The sequence below is a fragment of the Oryctolagus cuniculus genome, chromosome 8 (genome assembly GCF_051225735.1).
Source record: "Oryctolagus cuniculus isolate XC-2025 breed Fujian yellow rabbit chromosome 8, ASM5122573v1, whole genome shotgun sequence".
Taxonomy (NCBI): domain Eukaryota; kingdom Metazoa; phylum Chordata; class Mammalia; order Lagomorpha; family Leporidae; genus Oryctolagus; species Oryctolagus cuniculus.
The window spans coordinates 115,437,882-115,453,698 of record NC_142874.1 but is presented as its reverse complement, the minus strand read 5'-3'; the positions used below and the strand labels follow the sequence as shown (position 1 = coordinate 115,453,698).

At 41.0% G+C, this 15,817-nt stretch overlaps 1 protein-coding gene across 4 annotated transcripts in view; it reads right to left on the bottom strand.

The window, feature by feature from the left end:
• Window positions 1-15,817, bottom strand: part of ANTXR2 (ANTXR cell adhesion molecule 2) — a 157,923-nt gene that overhangs the window by 120,649 nt on the left and 21,457 nt on the right. The window lies entirely within an intron of this gene.

The window sequence follows — 15,817 nt, the reverse complement described above, 5'->3', positions numbered from 1 at the left end:
TCCAGTAGGATTTCACGGGTGAAAAATATGCATGAAACCTATCTAAACTCAGAAATTACCAAAGACATTCCATAGGCACTCAAAGACCTTTTTGAGCATAAACAGAGCCTCTTGGTCTGTGACTTTATCGACTGTAACCACACTCACCCCATTTCCAGCAAATGAACAGCACTGTTAAAGCTCAATGTGCCCTCAGGGCTGGTGCTCTGGCGCAGTGGTTTAAAGCCCTGGCCTGCAATGCCAGCATCCCATATAGGTGCTGGTTCGAGTCCCAGCTGCTCCACTTCAAATCTAGCTCCCTGCTAATGCACCTGGGAACGCAGCAGAGGAAAGCCCAAGTCCTTGGGCTCCTGCATCCACATGGGAGACCCGGCAAAAGCTCCTGGCTCCTGGCTTCAGATCAGCTCAGCACCAGCCATTGCAGCAATTTGGCCAGTGAAACAGTGGATGGAAGACATCTCAGTCTCTCTCTCTCTCTCTCTCTCTCTCTCTCTCTCTACTTCTCTCTCTGTAACTCATTCAAATAAGTAAAATAATTTTAAAAAAAGAAAAAGCTCAGTGTGGCCTCTTGAAGGGGTTATCTCTCTAATCACTAACACCTTACTAACACCTTTAAGTATTTTTGACATAATTCAGCTGAGAACACTCTGAACAAAAAAGGAAAGAAGAGTTTTTAAGAACACAGGGAGCCACAAAGGTTCCAACTAACCACAAGATAACTGTAGCTTTGGCCCCTCTGGGATAAAAGTGAGGATGAGCCATGAAAACAAAAGGCCAATGGAAAACACAAAAGCCCCAAATGTATTTTGCCTACTACCAGTTATGAAGGAAATTTTTTTAAAGATTGATTTTTATTTATTTACTTGAAAACCACAGTGACAAGAGGGGAAAAGGATGAGAAAGAGGGTGGCAGGAACCTTCTACCCAGACTTTCACCCCCTAAATGCATGCAACAGCTGGGGCTGGGCCAGGCCAAAGTCAGCAGCTTGGAACTCCAGCTGGACCTCCCACATGGGTAGCAGGGTCCAAGCACTTGGGCCATCATCTGCTGTCTCCCCCAGGCATTAGCAGAGAGCTAGGAATGAAAGCAGGACCCCACTCCAGGCAGGACCCCACCCAGGCAGGACCCCACCCCAGGCAGGGCCCCACCCAGACAGGACCCCACCCCAGGCAGGATCCCACCCCAGGCAGGGCCCCACCCCAGGCAGGGCCCCACCCAGACAGGACCCCACCCCAGGCAGGATCCCACCCCAGGCAGGGCCCCACCCCAGGCAGTGCCCCACCCAGACAGGACCCCACCCCAGGCAGGACCCCACCCCAGACAGGACCACACCCCAGGCAGGATTCCATCCAGGGCACTTTGGGATGTGGGGTTCCCAAAGTGGGAACTAACTCAGTGCACAATTCTCCCTGAAATAATTTTTTAAATAAAATATAAAAACAGAGACTATTACAGAAGCTGACTGCACCTTCCAGTTTACAATCTCTTTATTATTTTAGTCACACCTTTATTAGCATACTGTAACATGTTTCAAGTAACAGGGAAAATTAAGAGTTTTAAAGATGGCTTCATTTATTAAATGAATTAGTTTTTAAGAATCTCTCACAATAAGGTTAAATCAGAAGGTTGCTCTTAAGCTCGTGTCAGGGAATATATCCCAGAATGACTTCTGTGAAATTCGTAAACTGTTTTCTCTAGCCTGCCAGTGTTGACCATAACTTAATCAGACCTCAGGAAAACTTCAGACAGTATTCATATGTTGCCTTTCTCCTCTCACGTGGTCTAATCCATCAAAACATTTCTAAAGGAACAAACGCTTCAGTAGCAGGATGAATGAGCAATTTGGCTATGGAGCTCTCCTAGTTGCTAAAGAAACACCTTCAAGAACTGTGGATGGCCTGCAGTTCTGAAGCCAGACCCTCTCCGTCCCCTGTAAGGACGTAAAGTAAGGACTTTAAACATAAGGCTCTGGGTGATGAAGCCATTTACAACGCTGTTGTAACAGAGTCTGAGACTAAATGCATCAAGTTACATCAAGCAGAGATTAGGAATAACTAAGCTTCATTACATTCTCCAGTAAACTGTACAACACTTACATGAGTTTAATATTTGCATTTATTTTAATACAGTAGCTTTTCAAAGAAACTATATACTTGAATGAAAAGGTGCCTCCAGTAACAGATCTGTTGAAAGGCAAGCAGTGGAAACCATGAGCCAGAAAACTGGCATCCCCATCTGACGCCGTCCACAACATTACCTGCTCCCCTCAGAAGTTCACCACCTTAAATCTCTTTGGGCCTTATTAGAGTGCATAACTTACCTCATCCAGTAAAAGAGAAACTCTATAAGGACAGAAATAGGATCTATAATATCAGACAAGCCTTTCAGTACCTGATATATTGTTTCATACATGCAGTACAACTCAAAAAGTCTTAGAAAATTAAATCAAATGCATAAATGAATAAAATATTAAAAATGCCTATCTAACCAGCAAACCAGCAATCATTAGGACTAAGAGAAGTCATGTTAAAGTGTGTTTATGTGAAAAAAGCATCAAGTCTTTGAATAAATTTTATTATTATTATTATTGGAAATCCAGAAACCTGTAATTTGAAACAAGCTCACAAAAACCATTTATAAATGAAAAAACAATAAGAGAAGGATGAGAGAGAAGAGCAAGAGGAGAGTTTATGTACTTTCAGAAAACAGGGGTGAGCACTGTGATGCAACGGGTGAAGCTGCTACTTGGGAGCCCACATCCCATATCGGAGAGCCTGATTTGAGTCCCAGCTCCTCTAATTCTGATTCAGCTTCCTCCTAATGTGCCTGGGTGGCACCTAATGATGGCTCAAGTGCTTGGGATCCTGCCATTGGAGATGAAGATGGAGTTCCAGGCTCCTAGCTTCAGCCTGGCCCAGCCCCAGCTACTGTGGGCATTTGGGGAGTGAACTAGCAGATGAAAGATGGATGGCTAACCCACTCGCTCGCTCGCTCTCTCTCCCTCCCACTTTCTCCCTCTCTCCCTGCTTCCCTCCCTTTCTCTCTATGCCTTTCAATTAGATGAAAATAAACATTTAAAGAGAAATAAGTATTTGTCTAAATTTTGCTTTCCCATATATTATCTACTATTCTCCTACATAAAGCAACAACTAGCAAATCAAATTAATTTGATGTTTGAAGAAATAGCTTACACCATCAATTTTTAAAACTCAATTCCATTAAAAATAGTTCACAATCTAGCTTCATGAAGTAACTGTATAAGTTAAAATATTAAAGATATCAAAATGTGACTATTACATATTAAAATATCATCACCAAACAATGGACAAGAAAGACAAGTCTTCTACTAAACCCTCTGGTTCATTCATACCAAATTAAATACTGTTACTAATTGGCTGGGCATTGGATCAGATGTTCCATCTATGATAACTGAGACATTCTCTCTCTCATTCTCTATACTTCCATCATCTGTACAACAGAGAAACTGGCAAGGAAGTTTCAACAATTAGGTGTTTCCATGTGTCTTCAATATATCCCAACAGAAACAAAGTATTTTTGAACAAAGATCAGCCCTAGGTGACACCAGAGAGAGCACCCTAGACCAAATTTGCAGATAAATCAAATGCTATTAATAAAATTGGGACTTTAAGCCATATATACTAAGTTCAAAATCTTATCATTTGAAATATTTGGACATAAACACACACATACACATAAAAATACAAAATAGACAAGAAACTTGATGCTCACCATGAAAAAAGCATACCACTGAAGTATCTATTCACTCAAAAATTAATACTAGTATGAAAGATGAGTACTTACAAATGAAAAATAATATGTGCATTATTATATAATCCCTACCTTTAGATCCCCAACATTAATATGGATGACAAAGAGTCAAACTTTGTAAATAAAGTACTAATATCAACAGTCAAAAACTCAAAAGAATTTCTAACACAATTATCATTTGTTGTGTACTTATTCCAGGAACTGTACCAAGCACTTTATCTGAATTTCTTCAGTTAATTCTCACAAGTCTTATGAACAGTTATTATTTTTATCAGTATTTTATGCATGAGGAATCTAAACCAAGAGATTCTTTAAATTCCCAAGAAAAATTAGCTTTCAAGAAATAGTAAGCCAGATGTTCTCAGGTTTGGTTGAGGCCAACACCTGTTCTTCCTACCAGGGAACCCAGGTTTGTAATGGACTGACTCACCATTATGAAACCTATTAACAACCAGCAAAATTTATCAGCCTGTTTTTACTGAACTCCTTTAATACTACCCAAAACAATCTAAAATCTGGATTCTCTCTTATCTTCACAAGTATGTCACTAAACGTTCATTTTTAATCTTTGTGGTTTTTACGTTTGTTGTAAAATTTCCAGCACCACTGGCTTTGGATAAATTAAAATTTTAAACCATCCTGTAAATTAGTAACTTAGCAGATAATCCAGATCCTTAGGGCCCCTTCTTCTTGTTTCTTGGGTGTCTCACTTAATTACTGCCCTCCACCTCACATTTATTTTTTTCAGGTAAAATACTGTCCTTCCCACTTCTCAGCATCATCCAGAACCGTGAAGGCAACAGAGGCCACACTGCAACACCAAGCTCCCAGAAGCCCTAGCTCTGGTTTAGGGTCACAGCAAGTACCTAGAAAACTACAAACAAAATGTGTTTACAAAAAATTACATTTTTTATTTGACCTTAGAACACTTGTTTTATTAAATTAACTGTGCCAACAACACTTAGGTTTCATGGTTCTAAAATTCTAAAACTAGCCTGAGTCTTAAATACAGCAAAGGCATTTGGAATGGGATACCTATGTTTTTGGATCTTCTCGCTCTCTCTCCCTGGCTCTCTCTCTCCTCCATCTCTCCTCTATCTCTACTCTCTTCTCCTCCTCTCTCCTACCCTCACATCCCCCTGTCTCTCCCTTCCTCCTCCTATTTTTCAGAAAAGGGAGCCAAATTTGGGCAAATTTTTTATACAGATTAATCTTTGAATCTCTCCCCCTCAACTGTCTCACCCAGATTGCTGGACACAGAGGCTCTTTTTCTGAATACAATCACTATCTAGGTTTGTCTTACCTCCCAAATATCCCATGTCAGTGTACCTATTATTATTTCATGAACTCATGCATATTGCTGGCTGAGCATCCCTAATTCAGACATCACAAATCTAAATTTTCCAAAATCCAAAACTTTTTGAATGCTGGCATGATACTGCAAGTGGAAAATTCCATACCGTGAAACTTTGTTTCATGTGTGACATCACACAGGAGCAGCTGGATGGCCCAGCAGCTAAGAAGCCAGCTGAGACATCTGCACACCACAGGGATTCAAATACCTGGGTTTGTATTTTAGCCCCAGCTCACAATTCTACTTCCTGCTAATGCAGATCCTCAGAGGGACCAGGTGACGGCTCAAGTAATTAAGTTCTTGTCACCCAGATGCAAGACTTGGACTAGCTCCTGGCTTGAGCCTGGCCCAGTGTCAGTCACAGAAGGCATTTGAGGAGCGAACCAGCAGATGGGAGCTTTCTCTCTCTTTCTCTCTCTCTCTCTCTCTCTCTCTTTCTGCCTCTCAGATATTGTTTTAAATTTGAGAGGCAGACAGAGATATGAGATTATACAAAATTACCATCAGATCATGGACCTACGGTGTATATATGAGACATAAACGAATTTCAAATATAGACTCGAGTCAGATGCCCAGTTATCTCATTATGAATATGCAAATATTCTAAAATCTTAAAAGAATCCAAATCACTCTGGTTCCAGGCACTAGCAATAATGGATACTCAACCTGTGACATGTGGATGTGAGTCTGTGACCTTTCAGACAACCGAGATAGTACTGTAACCTCAAGATGATGCTTATTAAGCCATGAAAATCCCTATGCATGGAAATTCAGGCAGTGTGTCACTTGCAAAACAAGCAGTGCAGAGGAAGGAAAACATTTCTAAGATGGGACCCCAACATCAGAAAATCAGGTCTGCCTGTGTGTCCTCCTCAAGTCTATTTCTCTACTGTTCTTCATCTTAGCTTCTGTCCCTTTATACTCACATTAGTGAGCCACAGGGTCTCTAGGAGCCTTTTAACCTACAGCTGCTTTCACGGGGCACAGACTGGAAGAAAAGACAGTGGTGTGAACTTCCAGGAGGAAAGTCCCGCAGAGAACTCAGAGTAAACACAATACCACTGCTTATTTTCATAAACTGATGAAAACTGAGAAGGGAGGTTAACATGAAATTTTAAGTTCTCGTATTTTATATAATTCTACATTCTGGCATTTTGTACCAAATTGTGAAATACATAGTAAAAAGCCTTTTTAATATTTAATATTTCTAACAAAAATCCTGTCCTTTCTTGAAGCATTCTCTTATTTAAGATATATTTTTCTTGAATATCTCCTTTAAATTGTATAGTAAAAGGACTGTCTTATATTAATATAAGGAAGTAAAAATCCGAGGATTTCCCCTTTTCTGAGCTGTTTGGAATTAAACCACTAATGGAATAATGACATCCGCACCATACAAAGTATAAGTACTTATTTTCTGCTGCTTCTAACTAGTTGTATGGAATTCTGATGCATTGTTTGTGCGGTTCACATCATCAGAAGACTCTCTCCATAGCTCAGGGAACTCTGCAAACACTGATTGCATGAAACTTCTCCGTCTGGCAAAAGAGAAGGGTCGGGGAAAAAAAAGATAAGGTTGTTTACGTCAGCAGCTCTTAGTCCCGGATGTGGCCTGAGTCAGCTGTGCCTTCGCTGCCTACTGGCCTCCTAGGACTGCAGACGCTTGGCGGGAGATGAAAGCAGATCTCCCTGCCGTCCGTTCTCTGCAGCCCGACTTGAATGAAGCAGCAGAGTGGTGTTTCACCCTGGGTACCCAGGCGTGTTCCAAATTAATTAGCATTCCATCTACGTCTAGTGCAATGTGGTCAGGCTGCAGGATTGCACCACAGGCCAGATCTCCATACTGGATAACAAGCAGCACACCCGCACTCAGCATCCGGGCCTGCCAAGGATTGTGGGAGGTAGAGAACCATCAGGAGGTCAGAGGCACAGGTGTCCCCAGATCACACTGGTTACAAGGAGGGTTCCTACCTCACTCACTTACAGGCTCACATCCACGTCCTTATAATTACTTCATATTCACCAGATAAAGGGACAGGACTGTCAAGGAACTATCCAAGGCAGAAATAACCAGAGAGAATACAGAAGGTCTGAGTTTTTTGAGCGTCTTCACTTGATTTCTCCTTTCTCAGAGATTTTAAGAAACATATGGAACCATATTTTGAGAACCTGCAAGTCACTGACACGTTTACATAATGGACACGTGTTACCATAGCAAATTAAGGGACATGCAAGACAGAGCTACAGGCATATTATGGCCTGAAAAATGCCACAATGATTATAGTTACAGCCTTCTACTTCTGGCATTCAAGGGAACATGGAATGACTTAGTGGAGAGTTATAATTAAGATGTACCCAATATAAAAATCTAGCCGGCGCCGCGGCTCACTAGGCTAATCCTCCGCCTAGCGGCGCCGGCACACCGGGTTCTAGTCCCGGTCGGGGCGCCGGTTTCTGTCCCGGTTGCCCCTCTTCCAGGCCAGCCCTCTGCTGTGGCCAGGGAGTGCAGTGGAGGATGGCCCAGGTGCTTGGGCCCTGCACCCCATGGGAGACCAGGAAAAGCACCTGGCTCCTGGCTCCTGCCATCGGATCAGCGCGGTGCGCTGGCCGTGGCGGCCATTGGAGGGTGAACCAACGGCAAAGGAAGACCTTTCTCTCTGTCTCTCTCTCTCACTGTCTACTCTGCCTGTCAAAAAAGAAAAATAAAAAAAAAAAAAAAAAAAAAAAAAAAAAAAAAAAAAAATCTAGCATAGAAATAATTATGACTGAGAAATAAAGTCATAATTTAGGACCTGTGGTGTTTTTGAGGTTTATGTTGAATTTGGAAGTATCTAGAAATTAGGCTCTGAAGATCAAACATCTAATTTGAAAAACAAAAAGGGCACTTCTTACAGCTAACATAAGCCAAGACAGATTTAAATATCCATATTTTTTTAGTTTCTAAATGGTACTGGGAAGGAGACTATATTTGCAAAATAACTGACCATTCAAGACCAAAAATAACATTTTTAATGAATAGTAATACTACATATTCAAAACTCAATCTAATATAAAAAGTATACAGTACAATGTTATCAAACAATAATTGCTCAGTTAATGTTTACTGCTTTTAGTTGAAAATAAATGTAATACTTTCTCAATTAAGAAAAGCACAATGGGGTGTGTGACACTTCATGAACCATTAAGCACGTAAAGAAAAACTACAGAGCGTAACAAGGAGTTATCTGACTTAACATGATCACATTTTCAGTCACACGCAATGAAAGAATATTTGTTCAGATAAATCTAAATTTGGGTAATCAATGGAACTCAGAAAACTTTGGACCTGAAGCAAAAAATAAAATAAACAATAAAAACAATATGAACAATATGAAAAGGAACAAATATAAGATATACATTATATTAGATAAGCTGATTTTAAATAGGATATGTAGAAAAGGGATATTAAATTCTACCAAATGGTTTTTTTTCTGTGATTTTTTAAGGACAATTCTAAATAATAGGGCTATTTTCCCTTAAAATGGTCATATTTCATTACATTTAAATTCACATATGCTACCCAAACTTCTGCAACACTGCTCTAACTCTATTAAAGAATTCTAAGTATTCATCCTAGCAATAACTCTCTCACACAATTTTGGGTGTATAATATCGCCCACCACCACTCACTGCAGATAATTCACAAACACCCCAGGTGGTCCTCAGCACAGAGAGGCTGCTAGCTGCCATGATTTCCAGCATGCCAAAAAACATCAGTAAAAGAACAAATTCTAAAAAAGAAAGCATTTTTTTCTGACTCAAAGAGCTGCTTTAAGCACTACACATACATAGATTCCTAACTTTGATTCTTATAAGGAAAAATCCCCGAAGAGCATTAGTTCTAAAGTTCCCAATAAAATGAAGCCTTAGTAATTAACCCTCTTGTGTGTGGAATGAATAGCCAAAACAATCACAAAGGCATTTCTCATACTCTTGTTTCTTTTCAATATTCAGATATGAAAATTTTATTTGCTGTCTACCAAACATCCTAAATATATTTTTCTCTAATAAGTCATACTTTAATTAAAAATAATGGTCATATGTAATCACATGTTTTAGTTGAATTCATTCTTTAAAAATGTTTGGAACTTCAAAATATTATCAGTTGCTCAATAGCAGGCACCACTGTGACCTATTTCTCAATATGGATTCTCTCTTCTGCAAGCAGAAGGTCATAAAGGTACACGTGACAAATTCCTAAGCAAACTCTTAGAAAAAGAAAGCTCAGGAAGAGTGTAAGTCACAATCATTGTCTTTTACTCTTCCTATCTCAAAACAAAGCAAAAACACTGCTCTGACTCCAATTTTGGTGAAAATATGCCCACAATACACAAAACAAAAAAAAGGCCAAATGACACTTAAATTACTCTGTACTTCACAACTGTAGTTTTTATAATGAATCATATTACCAGGTCTTTTTTTTACCACAACATAGAAAAATGTCAAAAATGGATTGTGATTTAAAACGAAAGCTCATCTGCCTGTACTTCACCTTCACAGTTCTATGAACAGCACCCGCTTCCTACTGGGGAAACTGTTCTCCACTCCACCTGGCCCTAGTGAGGTTACCTTGTTCTCCTTCTCTGCCTGGCCCCTAATCCCTTGTCATGGGTGGGCATATTACTAGACTAGTTTAAGTAACACTGACATGATAACTGGTACAAGAATGAACAAACGGTACAACATACAATATAACATACAGGAATGAATAATGAAATCAGAGCCTTTACCTGGGACCACATACACTGATGCAGAAAGACAATGGCATGAACTTTTTTTTAGTGGGCTTGCTTATGTAGGCCAATAACACTTCTTTTGTTTCTCTCCCTTAAACTAGTATTAACTGCATTATTGTCACATGTGATCAAGAAGTTTAACACAGAGGTACACAGTAAGGCAGTAAAATCAAAGTTATAGGGTCAGTGTTGTGACATGGTGGGTAAAGCCACAGCCTGCAATGCCAGCCACCCACATGGGCGCCAGTTCATGTCCCAAGCTGCTCCACTTCCAATCCCACTGCCTGCTAATAGCCTGGGGAAAGCAGCAGAGAAGATGGCCCAAGTGTTTAGGCCCCTTCTACCCACATGGGAGATTTAGATGAAGCTCTTGGCCACTTGTGGCCATCTGGGGAGTCAACCAGGGGATAGAAGATCTCTCTCTCTATGTAACTCTGACTTTCAAATAAATAAATAAATCTTTTTTAAAAATCAAAGTTATAAGAATTCAGAAATGTTTTTATTATTCACATATACTATATTATAGAAATATAAAATATATTTTCAAAAACTTGCAAGAATTTTATGTATCCATTGACAAATTAAGCAATGATTACTTCCCAACACATATCATACATTAGATTGAAAACAGGCATTGGCAGAATACAGTCACAAGCCTCATACTTTGGGGCCAGCCCCTCGGTTCACTAGGCTAATCCTCCACCTGTGGAGCCGGCACACCGGGTTCTAGTCCCAGTTGGGGTGCCGGATTCTGTCCTGGTTGCTCCTCTTCCAGTCCAGCTCTTTTTTTTTTTTTTTTTTTTTTTTTTTTTTTTTTTTTTTTTTTTTTTTTTTTTTTTGTGGCCTGGAAAGTGCTTGGGCCCTGCACCCGCAAAGGAGACGAGGAGGAAGCACCTGGCTGCTGGCTTCAGATCAGCACAGCGCGCCGGCCGTAGCAGCCATTTGGGGGGGTGAACCAACAGAAGGAATACCTTTCTCTGTCTCTAACTCTGCCTGTCAAAAAAAAAAAAAAAAAAAAAAAAAAGCTTCATACTACTTCATACTATTAACGGGAAGAATGTTCTAATGAGGCATCTCATCTGTATTCAGTATTAAATATCTTTAGATAAAAAGAAGCCCCAACTCTTCTAATTAATAGTGATCCTCACATTATAGCCAGCACTCTATAACAGGAATCCTGAATATTGATTTCTAATTTTGAGAAACCCCTAAATGTAGTGGCTCTTTGCCCCTGAATGTATTTTTATTGTTGCTCAGACATCAGATTTTTCATCAAACCATGATTTTACAAACAGAGGCTTCCACAACTACACAGTCAACATTCACAGCACAGCCTGCTGAAACCACTTAAGCTAAGGTCTTATCAGAAAGTTTATTAGGTACCCAATTCTCCCATGAAAATGATTTACCTAGAGAAAAAGTGTGTTTGTACCATCTTCTTACTCCACAATAATATAGTTTTAGACATCCCTCTGAGATACTTTTCAAACAAAACAACAACAGACACTACTGAGAAAAACAATTTAGCTCCAAACGTCAAATGAAGCTTGTATTTCCAGCAGCATGGATGAAGTTACTTTTTGAAAAGTATATTGCATTTTTCTCTTTCAAAGTCATCCACTCCAGTTTTATTTAAATATCCTACGTGTATAGGTAGCCATTCTCCTCCCATTTACACTCCTGTATTTCCTATTAGGGACTTAGAAGCTCAGGCATGAACTGCCATCACTTAGGATATAGCGTTCCCAGTTCTTTTAGACCAGAATTATTTATAAAACAAGCTTCACAACTGATTCGTCTGTTTCAGCTTAATACTTTCTGAGACATTTTTGTTTTTAAAAAATGTGGAAATAATTCCAAATAGTAATACATCACATGCTCCCCCTTTTTTGGAAATAAGAACTATTCTGTTCTATTCAAACAGAATAGTTTGATGTTTATTCTTTCCATATCATTCGCCAATCTGTGGTTTTGTTTTATTTGTAATGCTTTCATCCTCAACACTGTATTATGAAACACTAAGAACCCATAACATAAGACACTCTTATGTCAGTCTGGTCTTTAATAGTTCAAATAAAATTTATTTTCAAAAATAAGTCCCATAATCACCTTCCAAGAAACCAAAACAAAAAGTTTTTTTTAACAGCCCATGGTTTTAAAGATAATTTGAAGTGAAAAACAGAAGTATATGCTTGGGTTTGTGGGCAGTGGGAGGGGAGGAGGAGTAAGAGGAGAAACAATGACTCAGTTCTGCAGTTTTCTAAGTGTGTTGCTGTCACCAGACTTCCAGCTCCCTAAGGGACATCCCCCACTGGGATTTTCTTTTGGCAAGCTCAGCTTCTCTCTCTCTGCCCTCCTCCACCTGGAACAGTTAACACTCTCCCCTTCTGCATCAACACACTGTCGACGCCCGCTTCTTCATACCAGTCAGAACAGCCAAGTTCCATTTGACACACCGCCCTCCCGTCCCGTTAATCCTATCTATGGTGAGCTCTGAGGCTCTCTTGGTTCTGTAGTGCTCACCAAATTTACCTTTCCATTTCCGGTCTCCCTTCCATCATGATAATAACAACACCTAGTATGTGCCAGCCAGCGTTTGCCATATCCCTCGGAGCTCAGCAAGAAACCAGGAGTTTATACCTAGAGGTTCAGCCCCTTCCTGCTTCTGACCTAATTCTGATAGGGCAGAGAGTTTATCAGATGCTCTCCTCATGGCCCTTGACCTAGTTTTATTCTGAAAGACTCAGAGTCCCAGTGCTGAAATAAGGACTGCTGTTCCCTCTTTAACAACTGGCTTTCTACTCTGAACCCCTCCTTAGTCCTGGAAGTTCCCCACCCTCCCCACTGCAAGCATCATGGCTCTCTTCTGAATGTGGGGTCCTGAAATTCTACTTTGCTTTTGTCATGGGAACACTCAGTGTTGTCTCCCAGTTGTTGCCTGGATCCTGATTTCATGGCCTGAGAGTCTGGAACTAGGAAACCCCAAATGCTCGCCTTCGGGTAGCAACACCACCCAGAAGTCCTTGTTGAACTCCCTGCTGAATCTGATCTTCTAACATGTCAGTGCCTTGTGTCCTTGTATAACTAAGACTTTGATCGGGTGGCTTGCTGGCCACCTCTTCTGTGGACTGCCCTGGAGACACATCCGAGAGCCCATCCTAGCTCTGCCACTCACAGCTGCCCACCACTCCTAGTTTCCCACCAAACCTCTTCAAGGCCTGCTCTTGACTTAGATCACTGGTAATAATTAACCTCATTTAATTCAAAACACAGCTCAGTAAAATGAAAATCATCATCCCATTTAGTTTAATTTTAACCTTGAGAGAAACCACTTTACAGGACATAAGGCAGGTCTCGTGCCTAGGCAACAGCAGCTGAAACTCACACGCAGGTCTTCCTACTCCCAAACTCATACTGTCTCCAATTATATAAGGTTTCCCTTTAGTATATCTCACAAGACAACTGCCAGATACGTATACCTCCCCAACTTCCACATCCTCCTGTAAGTTAAGAGAACACTCCTCCTAAACATTCATGCTACCAGAGAAATCCCATACTCTAAATCAACCTTCTGTGATTAGCCGATTGTTTATGAACTAAGTGTCAATCCCCTATCCAAGTATGTAAAGGTCTCTATAATCTGGAATCCAACTATGTGTCAATTTACCTCCTCCACTCTCCATAATCCTAGCCCAACCACATTTCTTCCTGTGACTCAGCCACTCGGTCCAGGTTGTTCTTGAAGTTCTGTATTCTTGCTTCTGTTTAAACCTACTCCTAGAGGCAGAGCTCAGTTCAAATCCTACAATGAAAAGTCTGCTATAATTTTATAAAACCAAACCTATCCTCTGGCCAGGCCAACCTCCACTCCAGTCACATGGCATTCACCACCAATTCTGTCACAAAGTCCTTTTTTATCCCAGAAGGTGACTCACAAAAATTCCTTCAAGTCCCCACAGCAAACCTTACAGACTCCAAACCTGGAATCAGCAATCCTTTTAAGAACCTTTTGAAGACAGAATTTGTCATATTTGAGTGTTGTGTTAAGTGAATGAAAGAATAAGTTAATTGAGGAAAGAAGGGAGAAAAAGAGAAAATGTTTCTTCACAAGTATCTCCTTGAGATAATAATGAATTATAAACCTCCATATGTGCTGTGAAGATTGGAAATTACACCAACATTCCAAAAAGTGTTACTTATCATGTTTGCCTGGATAAAAATCTAAAAATGTTGAAACAATATCTTTTCCCCAAAGTTAAAACAGAATGCTTAAATGATTTTCTAGGGGCTGGCGCTGTGGTGCAGGGTTACCCGCCTGTGGTGCCATATGGGTGCTGGTTCAAGTCCCAGCTGCTCCATTTCCAATACAGCTCCCTGCTATTGTGCCGGGAAAGCAGTAGAAGATAGCCCAGGTTCCTGGGTCCATGCACCAACATGGGACACCAAGATGGAGTTCCAGGCTCCTGGCTTATGCCTGGCCCAATCTCAGATATTTCAACCATTTGAGGAGTGAACCAACAGATGGAAGATCTCTTCTCTCTCTCTCTCTCTCGCTCTCGCTCTCTCTCTGAATTTCAAATACATAAGTAAATCTTTTTTAAAAATCAAGTGACTGAAAAAAGTCTTTGTTATGAATATCCTGCATGCTAACAATTTAATACTATGTAAAAAATTTACTTGATTTAGGCCGGTGCTGCAGCTCACTAGGCTAATCTTCTGCCTGCAGTGCCGGCACCCCGGGTTCTAGTCCCGGTTGGGGTGCCGGATTCTGTCTTGGTTGCTCCTCTTCCAGTCCAGCTATCTGCTGTGGCCCGGGAAGGCAGTGGAGGATGGCCCAAGTGCTTGGGCCCTGCACCCGCATGGGAGACCAGGAGGAAGCACCTGGCTCCTGGCTTTGGATCAGCACCGGCCATAGCAGCCATTTGGGGGTGAACCAACGGAAAAGGAAGACATTTCTCTCTGTGTCTCTCTCACTGTCTAACTCTGCCTGTCAAAAAAAAAAAATTTACTTGATTTAGAAAACCATTTATTTATTTATTAAGTATTTATTTATTTGAAAGGCAGAGTTACAGAGACAGGGAGCGAGAGGAGAGTGAAAGAGATCTTCCATCAGTTAGTTCAGTTCCCAAATGACTAAAAGGGCTGGAGCTAGGCCAGGCTGAAGCCAGGAGCTAGGAGCTCCGTCAGAGTCTGCCACGTGGGTGACAGAGTCCAAGTACTTGGGCCATCCTCTGCTGCCTTTCCAAGCACAGCAGGGAGCTGGATCAGAAGCCGAGCAAGACTTGAACTGGCACTGTGCCAGCTTATCCTATGTCACAATGCTGAACCCAGTCACTTGATTTTTAAGTAATAAAAAAGACAGAACTACTACAGTGCTGCTTCTTTTTTCCAACCACAACAAAGAGTCTCCAAAATGAAACCCTGACCTCTGCTGATTAAGAAACTGATTGTAGACAAACAACATTTTAAGAACACAGGATATCTTAAACATAAAGGGACAAGTCACTGCACTGTGGGGGCAAAGAGGGGTAACAAAGAAATCCATGTTATCCATTTTTCTCAAAGATTAACTTCAAGGAAATTAATATGCTGACAAACAATGAGATAAGATGTATTTACATAACATCTTTCAGGAAAGGCAAGGTTAATCCTCCACCTGCAGCACCTTTATCCCATTTGGGCACCGGTTCTAGTCCTGGCTGCTCCTCTTCCAGTCCAGCTCTCTGCAGTGGCCTGGGAAAGCAGTGGAGGATGACCCGGGTGCTTGGGCCCCTGCACCAGCAAGGGAAACCAGGAAGAAGCTCCTGGCTCCTGGCTTCGGATCAGCATAGCTCCAGCCATTGCAGCCATTTGGGGAGTGAACCAACAGAAGGAAGACCTTTCTCTCTGTCTCTCCCT